This window comes from Natrix helvetica (genome assembly GCF_964273705.1).
Source record: "Natrix helvetica genome assembly, chromosome: 4".
NCBI classification, from domain to species: Eukaryota; Metazoa; Chordata; class Lepidosauria; order Squamata; family Natricidae; genus Natrix; species Natrix helvetica.
The window spans coordinates 39,202,140-39,215,463 of record NC_138550.1 but is presented as its reverse complement, the minus strand read 5'-3'; positions in this window follow the sequence as shown (position 1 = coordinate 39,215,463).

The following is a 13,324-nucleotide window of genomic DNA, read 5'->3' as shown; positions in this document are numbered from 1 at the left end:
GTCTTGTTCCTGTTCCATGTATTCATTTTCATGAACTCCATTATTCTTTTTTCAAAATGGCAGATTAAACTATAACTAAAATAAAAACAATTTTTTATCATAGACCTGAGGCACATCTGAACAACCTGCTTACCTATTGCAGTACTGGTCACATTCCTCTTATGGAGTCAGAAACAGGTAACACAGTGTTTCTCCCACTCCTAACCCATTGTAAAAGCAATCTAATTTGAAACTAGTGCTTTGATCTACACTAAATATCTCTCTCTGCCTCCCTCCTTCCTTCCCTCCCTCCCTCTCCCCCTCTATTTTGTCAAGCATGTATAAAATAACAGATATAAATATAAATATGATTATGAATACAGGAAATGAATACTAATAAGTGGGGACAGTAGGACAGGGATGGTAGGCATATTGGTGCGCTTAGGTACGCCCTTTACAGACCTCTTAGGAATGGGGTGAGGTCAACAGTAGACAATCTAAGGTTAAAGTTATGGGGGTTTGGGATGAAACCACAGAGTCAGGTAGTGTATTCCAGGCAGTGACCACTCTGTTGCTGAAGTCATATTTCTGCAAATGAGTTTGGAGCAGTTTACATTAAGTTTGTATCCATTGTGAGCTTGTGTATTGTTGCAGTTGAAGCTGAAGTAGTCATTGACAGGTATGACATTGTAGCAGATAATTTTGTGTACTATGCTCAGGTCAGACCAAAGGCAGCATAGTTCTAAGTTATCTAAACCCAAAATTTCAAGCCTGGTGGCATAAGGTATTCTGTTGTGAGCAGAGGAGTGAAGGACTCGTCTCGTGAAAACGATGTAAAAAAGATGTGGAGACTCTAGAAAGAGTGCAGAGAAGAGCAACAAAGATGATTAGGGGCCTGGAGTCTAAAACATATGAAGAACAGTTGCAGGAACTGGGTATGTTTAGCTTAAGAGAAAGAAGGATTAGGGGAGACATGATGGCAGTGTTCCAATATCTCAGGGGTTGCCACAAAGAAGAGGGAGTCAAACTATTCTCCAAGGCACCTGAGGGTAGAACAAGAAGCAATGAGTGGAAACTAATCAAGGAGAGAAGCAACTTGGAACTGAGGAGAAATTTCCTGACAGTTAGAACAATTAATCAGTGGAACAGCTTGCCTCCAGAAGTTGTGAATGCCCCAACACTGGAAGTCTTTAAGAAGATGTTGGATAGCTATTTGTCTGAAACGGTATAGGGTTTCCTGCCTAGGCAGGGGGTTGGACTAGAAGACCTCCAAGGTCCCTTCCAACTCTACTATTGTATTGTATTGTATTGTATTGTATTGTATTGTAAATATCTCTGGACTCTCTCAATTGTATTAATGTGTGATATGCAGTGCAGGTTCCAGGTAGATGAGCTGTATTCAAGAATAGGTCTAGCAAAGGTTTTATATGCCCTAGTTTGCAATACAATATTACCAGAGAAGAAGCTTCGCAAGATTATACAATACAATACAATAGAATAGTAGAGTTGGAAGGGACCTTGGAGGTCTTCTAGTCCAACCCCCTGCCTAGGCAGGAAACCCTATACCGTTTCAGACAAATAGCTATCCAACATCTTCTTAAAGATTAGGTTAACAACTTTTAATGCCTTTTTGGCAATGCTGTTACAATGAGCTCTGATATTTAGATCATTAGAAATTACTCCAAAGTCCTTGACAGAGTGAGGGTCATCCACGAGGTCGTATCCACCCAGTTTGTATTTGGTGTTCTGATAGTTTTTGCCAATGTGTAAGAGCATTTGTTGATTGAGATTTGGAGTTGCCAATAGTTGGACCATTCTGACACATAGTCGAGTCTCTTTGTAGGGCAACAGCATTGTTGGTGTTGAATAGTTTTGCATTATCAGCAAAGAGATACAGTTGCTTATGATATGATCACAAAGGTCATTTATGTAAAATATAAAGAGTGTGGGTCCTAATACGCTACCTTAGGAGACACTACTGTTGACAGGTACAGCTTTTGATAGAGCGCTCCCTATTTTGACTACTTGTTGCCTTTTTGACAGGAACGCTGCTATGCACTTGTGCAAGGATCTGGAAATGCCATAAGATTTTAGTTTTAGCAGTAGTTTGTCATGTGCCACTGAATCAAAGGCTTTACAGAAATCTATGTAAATTCTCTCTCTCTCTCTCTCTCTCTCTCTCTCTCTCTCTCTCTCTCTCTCTCTCTCTCTCTCTCTCTCTCTCTCCCTCCCTCCCTCCCTCCCTCCCTCCCTCCCTCCCTCTCCCATCCTCTTGCTCATTAAAAATATTTTTAAAAACCTAGCAGTTGATCCAAGGATGACTTTATGGTTGGTTAGTAATTTCCCAGCCAAAGCAGTAAAAACTGCCACTGTACTCAATTCTCATTATTTCCAGTAAGCACCCTTCAATTTCTTCACATATTTTTTGAAACTTGCTCTCCCTCCTCTGTCCTCTTTGGACAGTATTTTCCCTTGTTTTGTGCCTTATAACGAAAAACCAAGACAAGAACATAAACTCGAATTCATAAAGAATTGCTAGTAGTGAAAGGATAGAAAAATGAGAAGACTCCAGCAAATGAATTTATTAAAACAACACTGGATCAGTTCCCTGTCTCACTGCATTAGTGCAGCATTTGTAGGAAGTTTAAAAAAAAGCTACAAGAAATAAAAAAGGGTGAAATAAAGGTTTGTACAGGAGTTTTTTTTTAATTTGTCAGCTTAACCCAGATAAAGAAGCAATACAGCAATACTCATTCTCTGAGTTTGTCTGAACCAGAGTTTTGGGATAATATGGTTTGGGTGTCAAACCTGCTGTGTCACATTGCCATCACTTGACATTTTACAACATTTTCTCCATTCACGAAGTTGGATTGAGTATGGTCTGTGTGTGATGGATCTGGCCCATGGGTCATCAGTTTGACACCTCTCGTTTAGGGAATCAAAGTAGTGTACTGAGCTGAGGTGGCACAGTGGTTAGAGTACAGTACTGCAGGCTACTTCTGCTAATCACTGGCTACCAGTAGTTTGGCAGATGGAATCTCACCAGGCTCAAGGTTGACTCAGCCTTCCATCCTTCCAAGATGGATAAAATAAGGACCCAGATTGTTGGGGGCAATATGCTGACCTTGTAAACAGCTTAGAGAGGACTGTGAAAGCACTGTAAAGCACTGTATAAGTCTAAGTGCTATTGCTATTGCAAAGAAAAGTTTTGTGTAGAGTATACACTTGATTGCTTAAAACTACATTGTGTATGCTGTCCCATTGCTAGCTCTGAAAAGTTCACTGTTGCCTCCCCCTTCTGGATTAAATGGAATTTCGCCACTGAATTCTTGAATTATTCAGTAATAGTTTCTTTTCCTTAATTGCCATTTTCCATTGACTGTTTGAATGCTTTGTATTCATGTTTTCACTGCTATTTCTTTTTAACTCAAATAATTATTTTAAACATTATTGCCATTTGATTTCTATTCTTCAGTAAGCGTTACTTTCTCCTCGGAAATTCTGTTCTAACTGTGTTACAAGTACTCAGTGGTTAGAATGCAGTACTGCAGGCTACTTCTGCTGACTGCTGGCTGCCTGAAGTTTGGGAGTTTGATTCTCACTGGCTCAAGGTTGACTCAGCCTTCCATCCTTCGAGGTCTGCAAAATGAGAATCCAGATTGTTGGGAACAATATGCTGACTATGTAAACTGCTTAGAGACGGCTCTAAAGCACTGTGAAGTGGTATATAAGTCTAAGTGCTATTGCTATTGCTATCACCATGCCCATCAATAATTTTCACTCTGTTGTTTCTCAATAAAATCAGCTTCCTTCTGAAAAGCTTTTAAATAATCTTTAATTAAAAGACCTCACTTACATATCATGAGACGGTTCCTGCCAAACACAGGGGTCAATTGAAAATGAAACTTTCCTCCCACATGTTTTTAATAAGACAAACAATGTTTCAGCTGGTCAAGCTCTACAATTTAACAATTATATTAATTTTCATTGAATTGTGCTTCATTCCTGGCATTATGTTCATGACATCTCAACCTGCCCCAGATGTAACTTGTAATTCTTCCAAGGCTTTCCAATAATCTGCTTGCAACTGTCCATTTTTTTCATCCATTGGCTTCTACTACTACTTCTTCAGTCTTGTCAATAATAATTATTTTATGATCTATTAACTGCTTGCATTAAATGTCCAAATATGCAAATCCTCCTTATCACATCTTGCAATACTTTTCCTTGTCTTTCATAGTCATGCTTCCAAATTCATAATTCTAACGCCTTTATCTTTTTCATCTTTTCTTATTGCCAATTTTCACAGCCTTATAGCACCACTAGAAAGGCCATTGCTTCAGCTATTCTGCACTTTGTTGTCATTAAAAAGCCCTTATCTTTCATATGTGTATCTAAATTTGTCACTGCCTTGTCCTTATGATTAATCTTCTCATTATTTCTTTAACACACTGTCCATCTTTATCTATTCTTGAACCCAAGAAAACAAAATTATCTGTCACCTTCATTTATTTGCCAACAACTATCAGTCCATGAAGCATGCTGTTACCTTTGTATTCTTAATATTGAACACAGATTTTTCCCTTTGCAGTGTTAGTTCCATAAAGAGCTTTATTAAATCTTCTTTATATTGGAGTAATGAAGTGGTATCATCTGCTTGAGTTAAAATGTTGTTTTGGTGTCCAATTTTGATTCTAGTTGCCATCATTTTTAATCTTATTCTTTTTCAAATGTATTTGTTGTGTATTAAACAGATAGGAATATGGAAATCCTTGCTTCATACTTTTAATGGTTTCTACATGCTGACATGAGATAAACAATCAAACGTTTTGGATAGTCAATAATCAATAATGCAAAGGCAATCTTCTTTTAAGTCTTGTACTCAATCAATTATTATTATTCTTAGTTTTATTATTTTATAATTGGTTTTAGTTTTTGATTTAGATATCACATCACTTTATTTCAGAAGGTTTTTTGGAACCTTCCTGTTCATTTAGCATGTCCCGAGGAAATCCATCCTCAACCTGCTTGGCAAGCACATAGCAAGATAGCAAGGATACACGCAAACACACACATGTAAGTTTTCGTATATATATGTGTGTATGTGTGTGTGTTTTGCTGAACCACAGTTATATAAGCTATATGTAACTTATATAATATATACAGTTCAGTGGTGGGTTCCTACTGGTTTGGCCAAACCGGCGTGGCTTGCCAGCCTGGGTTGCTGGAATCGGAGCAACCCAGACTTGCCACGCCCTTGAACCAGTTCTCCGGTCAGTGCTGTTGGTGCCGCCATCTTGTATTTCAGTTCTGTGCATGAGCAAAACAATTTTAATTGCACCCAGCATGCATCAAGCGCATGCACACAAAGCATGCACATGAGTGAATCAGCCAGCCGGAACCTGATACAGTTATATTGGACCACAGTTAGGCACATACCTACAATTGCATGGCTTCTTCCAGCAATGTGGTAATGAGGCACATAAGCAACATCTATTAGCCATTATGAAAATATTCTTTTTCTTTGTATATAATTTATATTTAAAAAATTTAAACAAGCAGATAAAAAGAAAAACAAACTAATATACAACGAGGTAAAAGAAAGATAAAAGAAAAAGAAAAAAGTGCAAGAAAAGAAAATAAGTTGAAGGGAAATACATGAAAAAGAATATATAAAGTAGTGGCTTCTGATATTCTGCATAGCATTTACAAATATGATATGCAGACCTTTCTCTCTAAAATTATATTACTCATCCTTGTATATCTACCTAATCATCCAAACCACAAATCACAAATTATTTTTTTTCATTTTTACACAAAAAGCCCATAAGAGACCTTCAGCTACCCATAAATGAACATTATATCCTTTTTTCTAATCAAAGAAGTCAATTTATCCATTTCAGCAAAACTTATCAACTTCACCAGCCATTACTTGATAGTGGATAATATTAAATCTTTTCATCTCTGTGCCTATAGTAATCTTTCCACAGTGGCCATATATTGAAATAAATCCTATATAGTTTTTTTCCCTAGTAGTTTATCCATTAGTCTTTAAAAGAAAAGTTACAGTTTCAATTGAATATTGACCTTTAAAACCCTCTGCATTAAAGTACTGTATATATTTGAATCCATTTCCTTTTACCTTTTTTACATGTCCACCAAGAATGATAAAATGTCACTTTTATGTTGTGCTTATATCCAGTATATATTTGAAATTCATTTATACATGATATATAATTTTTCAAGTTTAAGAATCAACAATATATCATTTTATAAAAATTCTCTTTGAGGTCATAATACATTGTAAGTTTCAATCCTTTTAACCACATATATTTCCATTGATTGACTTGATTATTATAACAAAAACTCTTACCCACTTTAACATGCATTTTTCAGCCTATTCTTTCTCTGTTCAAATGTCAACAAAATTTTGTACATTTTAGGAATTAGACATTCATCAATAACAGTACATAACTGTATTTTAAATTCTCACTTATTTTGCTCCATGCCATTAATCTTTTTGTCCATAACTAAGTATGGGAACTCCTTTAACAGCTACATACTTCTAATTATGATCATGAAAATATTCCAATATCAGGTCTATTGTATATTTAATGGGAGTTCCAATTGCAGTGAAATCAGGTTTCAAAATTGTTATGACTCTTTCTCCAGTCTGAGCTATTTAAAGCATTAGAATCATTTCTTTTTATGAGCACAAGAAAGTTAACATCTATACTATACTATACTATTAGATTCTATAGTATTCCTTGTTTTGATAACTGCCAGGTATACTACTAACTGCTCACCTCTGACCATCTGAGACCATCTTACTCTCACAAAATGTTCTTTTTGAATATCATTGACATTCCTATGTCCCCATAATATGAATAGGATAGTGTATAATCATTGCCTTAAAGTGGCTTATTTCAGCCCATCAAAGTTCACCTATTAAGATATTCAATTTGATACACATCATTTCTCCTTTCATAATTTCATTTTTTTCCTAGAAATGTGCTTCTAAAATTAAGGTATAATTCAATATAAGCTCTTCTTTCAATTTTGACATCATGACGAAAATTCCTTGTAACTTTGATCTGAACTCATCATTACTGCAGATATACTTGTATTAAGTTTTAAATTAATTCCCAATAACAGAAGGGCTGTCTCCTGATATAGTGGTCACATTATGGTACATAATCTCCAAGTCTTGCTAAATATTTAGTAAATATTATAGCCTTTTTGATGCCATTTTATTGCTTAACAATACAATAAGGGTTTGTTATTGCAATCCACTTGAACTTCCAGAATATCCTAGCATCAGACAATGAAGTGATATGACACTACTGAAATGTGATACTAAATTTATTTTATTTTATACTTTGGGTATTATAAAATTGTATATAGCATTATTTCTTAGTTCGGAGATAAAAGGAAGATAATTTAAAGAGCAATTGCTACTACTCGTAAGAAAATATTATGTTCAATAAGTTACTAATACAGTGACATACCTGATTTAAAAACACATACAGAAAACCAGTGACTCATAAGTGTTTTTAGAAAGTGATTTTTTTTTTAAAAAAATTAGGACCTAGACCCATCTCAATTTAGGAAACAGTTCTTCTTGCTACTTTCTTGTTTTTCCACAAGGAAGCTGTGGAGTACCTTGCTGCATTGTGAAGTTCTGATAAAGTTAACAGGTTCCCCTTGGCACTTAATAATTGGTATCTTTTTCTTGCTAGACACATAATCAGGTTCTGATCAATTTCCCACACTTGGCTTGGAAAGCAGGATGTTCCCTCTGTTGCTATACATATATTCTGCTGGTATTAATAACAAAATATTAACTTTTTGACTGATTGCTGCACTACTGTTTTCTGGTGTCAGATGGAGAAGGCTTAAAACCGTAAACATATGTTCTAAAGATTCTTAAGAATAAGTCACAATCAATTGCCTCTGCTTCCCTGGCCATCATAGCCAAATGGGAGAAAAGCTCATCTGATATTATACAATACAATACAATAGTTGGAAGGGATCTTGGAGGTCTTCTCGTCCAATCCCCTGCCTAGGCAGGAAACCCTATACCATTTCAGACAAATGGCTATCCAACATCTTCTTAAAGACTTCCAGTGTTGGGGCATTCACAACCTCTGGAGGCAAGCTGTTCCACTGATTAATTGTTCTAACTGTCAGGAAGTTTCTCCTCAGTTCTAAGTTGCTTCTCTCCTTGATTAGTTTCCACCCATTGCTTCTTGTTCTACACTCAGGTGCCCTAGAAAATAGTTTGAATCCCTCTTCTTTGTGGCAACCCCTGAGATATTGGAACACTGCTATCATGTCTCCCCTAGTCCTTCTTTCTATTAAACTAGACATACCCAGTTCCTGCAACCGTTCTTCATATGTTTTATTCTCCAGTCCCCTAATCATCTTTGTTGCTCTTCTCTGCACTCTTTCTAAAGTCTCCACATCTTTTCTACATCGTGGCGACCAAAACGGAATGCAGTATTCCAAGTGTGGCCTTACCAAGGCATTATAAAGTGGTATTAGCACTTCACGTGATATTGATTCTATCCCTCTGTTGATGCAGCCTAGGACTGTGTTGGCTTTTTTGGCAGCTGCTGCACACTGCTGGCTCCTATTTAAATGGTTGTCCAGTAGGACTCCAAGATCCCTTTCACAGTTACTACTATACTACTATTCCTCATATTAGTTCTGTTAATATTATTGTTATTAATAAAAATAAATGATATTTCTGATTATTTATTATTTCATAAAGACATGAGAGCTTATTATTTTCATTTTGGTATTTGTCATTCATTCTTTTTTGTGATGATAAAAAAGGTATTTACTGTCTGCAGCATGCCTTTTGGTAGATCAAGTCACTTCTGTGGAAATGAAATTCAGGTTAACTTCTTTGGCATTCCCATATTACACTTCTTTCTTTCTCTAAAGGGCACATGATAACACCCATGACTCTTCTGTCTTATTTTATCCTCGTGACAACTTTATTAGATTTCTTTGCCTGAGAGAAAATGTCATTAAGTATATTTCATGGTCAATTGTGACCTGAATGTTGGTCTTCCTTGCTCTTATTTGATACTCTAACCACTGTATCACATAGATACATTTATTGATATTGCACAGTATTTTCTATAGATCAAATTATAAGCAACACCTAAAGTAAGAAACTTGCATTAGTACCTTTAAACCATTTATTAATAAAATTAAATATATTAATAAAAATATATATATACGTCTTTGGTTGTTCGGGTTTTCTCCCGCGTAGAATTGGGAGCCAAGCTCCCACCAATTGGGAGCCAAGCTCCCACCCAATCAGCACAAACCCCCACTGGCAGTTAAAAAGAGGAACCGGCTGAGATCTCACATTGCTCCTGGAAGCACCAAGCCAGAAGCACCAAGCCGGAAGCAGCAGCCTGAAGATGATGAATGAGACTTCATCGAAACGTCGTGAAGATACTTCCAATTCTACGCGGGAGAAAACCCGAACAACCAAAGACGTACATACAAACACCCCCGAAAACCTCAGAAAACATATATATATATATATATATATATATATATATATATATATATATATATATATATGTGTGTGTGTGTGTGTGTGTGTGTGTGTGTGTGTGTGTGTGTGTGTGTGTGTGTGTGTGTGTGCGCGCGTGTGCGTGTGCGTGTGCGTGTGCGTATACGTATACATATACATATACATATACAAAGCCTGTGGCATTGTGGCTAAAACTCTTGCCTAGTGCATAATACAGCCCAGGTTCGAATCCCAGTAAGGGTATGGCTAGCTGATGAGAGCTAAATAGCTCGAAATGGATCTATACTAGTCTCCCTTTATTTTATCAGCACAAAGACAACACAAATATAAAAAGGCAACATTAAAAATAAAAATATGGGTTTCTGCCTGGATGGTTTTCTGTGATGAGCCGAAAGGACAGAAAGAGGGAGGTGTGAGCTCCCTCCCATATTGGGTCATACCAGGGGTTGTAACACAAACACATACTTATTTCCCTGGCTCAGCTGATAAAGGAGGAGAAGCCTGTGGCATAGTGGCTAAAACTCTTGCCTAGTGCATAATACAGCCCAGGTACGAATCCCAGTAAGGGTATAGCTGATGAGAGCTAAATAGCTCGAAATGGATCTATACTAGTCTCCCTTTATTTTATCAGCACAAACACAACACAAATATATATATATATATATATATATATATATATATATATATATATATATATATATATATATATATATATATATATATATATATATATATATATATATATATATATATATATAATGTTTTCTGAGGTTTTCGCGGGTGTTTGTATGTATGTCTTTGGTTGTTCGGGTTTTCTCCCGCGTAGAATTGGAAGTATCTTCACGACGTTTCGATGAAGTCTCATTCATCGTCTTCAGGCTGGTGCTTCCGGCTTGGTGCTTCCGGCTTGGTGCTTCCAGGAGCAATGTGAGATCTCAGCCGGTTCCTCCTTTTAACTGCCAGTGGGGGTTTGTTCTGATTGGGTGGGAGCTTGGCTGCATTCTGATTGGGTGGAGGTGTATTCTGATTGGTAGGGGGCTTGGCTGTGCTCTGATTGGATGGGGGCGTGTTCTGTTTGGGTGGGGGCCTGGTTGTGCTTGTGTTAGTCTGAGTTGCAGAGGGATTTGAGCTGGTGAGCTGCTTTACTGTTGTTTGGCTTCGCGTTTGTGGTCGTGCCACATCTCCGTGGTGGGCATCAGTTTGCTTAATGTATGGATCTGAGGGGTTTAAAGTGGCTAATAATGCAGCTGTGGTCTGGCTTCTGGTTTGTGGTCCAGCTTCTGGTTTGTGGTCATTATCGGTGTGGGTTTGGGCTTGCTTTTTGCGTGGATGTGTGATAGTGACATCCTGTGTGGTTTTCGTGAGTGTGGGTCTGGTATCATTCTTTGTGTTAGGGACTCGTTTGTCAGTGAGGGCGGGTTTCCAAATGGCTGGTAGGCGGGAGGTATCATCTCGTTTATTCATGCTGTGTGGTCGTTTTTCTATCTCAGTAGCTTCTCTGATTATTCTGTTGTTAAAGTGTTCAATTTTGGCAATAGTTCTGGTCTTTTTAAAGTCTATATCATGTCCTGTGGCTTTGAGGTGTTGGACCAGGGAAGAAGTTGGTTCCTCCTTTCTGACTGAGTTTTTGTGTTCTTCAATGCGTGCCTTTATTCTTCTGTTGGTTTGTCCGATGTATGTGGTGGGGCAGGTGGTGCATGGGATTTCATATACTCCTTGATTTTCTAACTCTATTTTGTCTTTGGGGTTTCTTAGGATGGTGGATATTTTTCGGTTTGTGTAGAATGCTGTCTTGATGTTGTGTTTGTGGAGGATCTTGCTGATTCTGTCTGTGGTGCCTTTTATGTATGGGAGGAGGGCTTTGCCGTTTTCTTGTTCACTGTCTTGGATTTTAGTGGGGTTTTCTTTTTGGATTAGGTTAGTGATATTGTTTCTTTGGAATCCGTTGGATGTTAGTACGTTGGTGAGAGTGTGTAGTTCGGTTTTGAGGTGTTGTTCGTCAGCTAAGCGTTTTGTTCTGGAGATGAGTGTCTTGGCTACAGAGTTGATCTGTGCTGGGTGGTGGTGTGAGAGTGCGTGCAAATAGCGGTTTGTGTGTGTTTTCTTCTGGTAGATGGTGTGTCCTAGGGATCCATTGGATTTCTTATAGATTAAGACATCCAGGAAGGGGAGTTGGTTATTGGCTTCTGTTTCCATGGTGAACTGTATTTTGGGGTGTAGGCTGTTGAGGTGTGTGAGGAAGTTGTCCAGTTTATCTTTCCCGTGTGGCCAGATTATGAAGGTGTCGTCTACATATCTGAGCCAGAGTTTGGGTTTGTGATCGGATTTTTTCTAGAGCTTGGGTTTCAAAGTGTTCCATGAAGAGGTTAGCAATGACAGGTGAGAGGGGTGATCCCATGGGTGCTCCTTCTATTTGTTTGTATTTTTGTCCGTTATAGATGAAATATGTGTTGGATAGGCAGTGGTTGGTCAGATCTAGGATATGTTTGGGGGGGTTGTATTTGTTTTGGATAGCTGTCAAGGCTTCTTTGATTGGTACTTGGGTGAAGAGGGATACAACATCGAAGCTCACGAGTAGGTCGCTGGGCTGTAAGTTTTGTTTCTTTATGATCTCTATGAACTGGAATGAGTTTTTTACGTGTGAGGTGATGGATTCTGCATAGGGCTGTAGTTGTTTGGCGAGAAATTTGGCTAGGTTTTGTAGAGGTGAGCCTATGGAGCTGACTATGGGTCTGAGTGGGGTTCCTTCTTTGTGTATCTTGGGGAGACCATAGAGCTTAGGGCATCTGGATGATTTTTCTCTGGGATTGATTCTTTGCTGAATCTCTTCGCTGATGGGGGAGGCTTTTATTTTGGATCTGGTGGTTTTTTCTAAGTAGGTGGTGGGATCCATGCTTAGGGGTTTGTAAGTGGAGTCTTGGAGTAGGTTGGTTAATTTGGTTTGGTAGTCAGATGTGTTCATGACCACCGTGGTGTTCCCCTTGTCTGCTGGATACCAGACCCACACTCACGAAAACCACACAGGATGTCACTATCACACATCCACGCAAAAAGCAAGCCCAAACCCACACCGATAATGACCACAAACCAGAAGCTGGACCACAAACCAGAAGCCAGACCACAGCTGCATTATTAGCCACTTTAAACCCCTCAGATACATACATTAAGCAAACTGATGCCCACCACGGAGATGTGGCATGACCACAAACGCGAAGCCAAACAACAGTAAAGCAGCTCACCAGCTCAAATCCCTCTGCAACTCAGACTAACACAAGCACAACCAGGCCCCCACCCAAACAGAACATGCCCCCATCCAATCAGAGCACAGCCAAGCCCCCTACTAATCAGAATACACCTCCACCCAATCAGAATGCAGCCAAGCTCCCACCCAATCAGCACAAACCCCCACTGGCAGTTAAAAGGAGGAACCGGCTGAGATCTCACATTGCTCCTGGAAGCACCAAGCCAGAAGCACCAAGCCGGAAGCACCAGCCTGAAGATGATGAATGAGACTTCATCGAAACGTCGTGAAGATACTTCCAATTCTACGCGGGAGAAAACCCGAACAACCAAAGACATACATACATACATACATACATACATACATACATACATACATACATACATATTTGTTTTCGTAGATTTTCACGGGTGTAGGTATGCTGGTTTTGTTCTATTCGGGTCTTTTCCAGTGTAAGGTTGAGATTGTCTTTGCAACGTTTCGGCAGGATTGCACCTGCCATCTTCAAGCTGTGGGCTTAAAATGTCCTTTCCAGAGGATTCAACTTT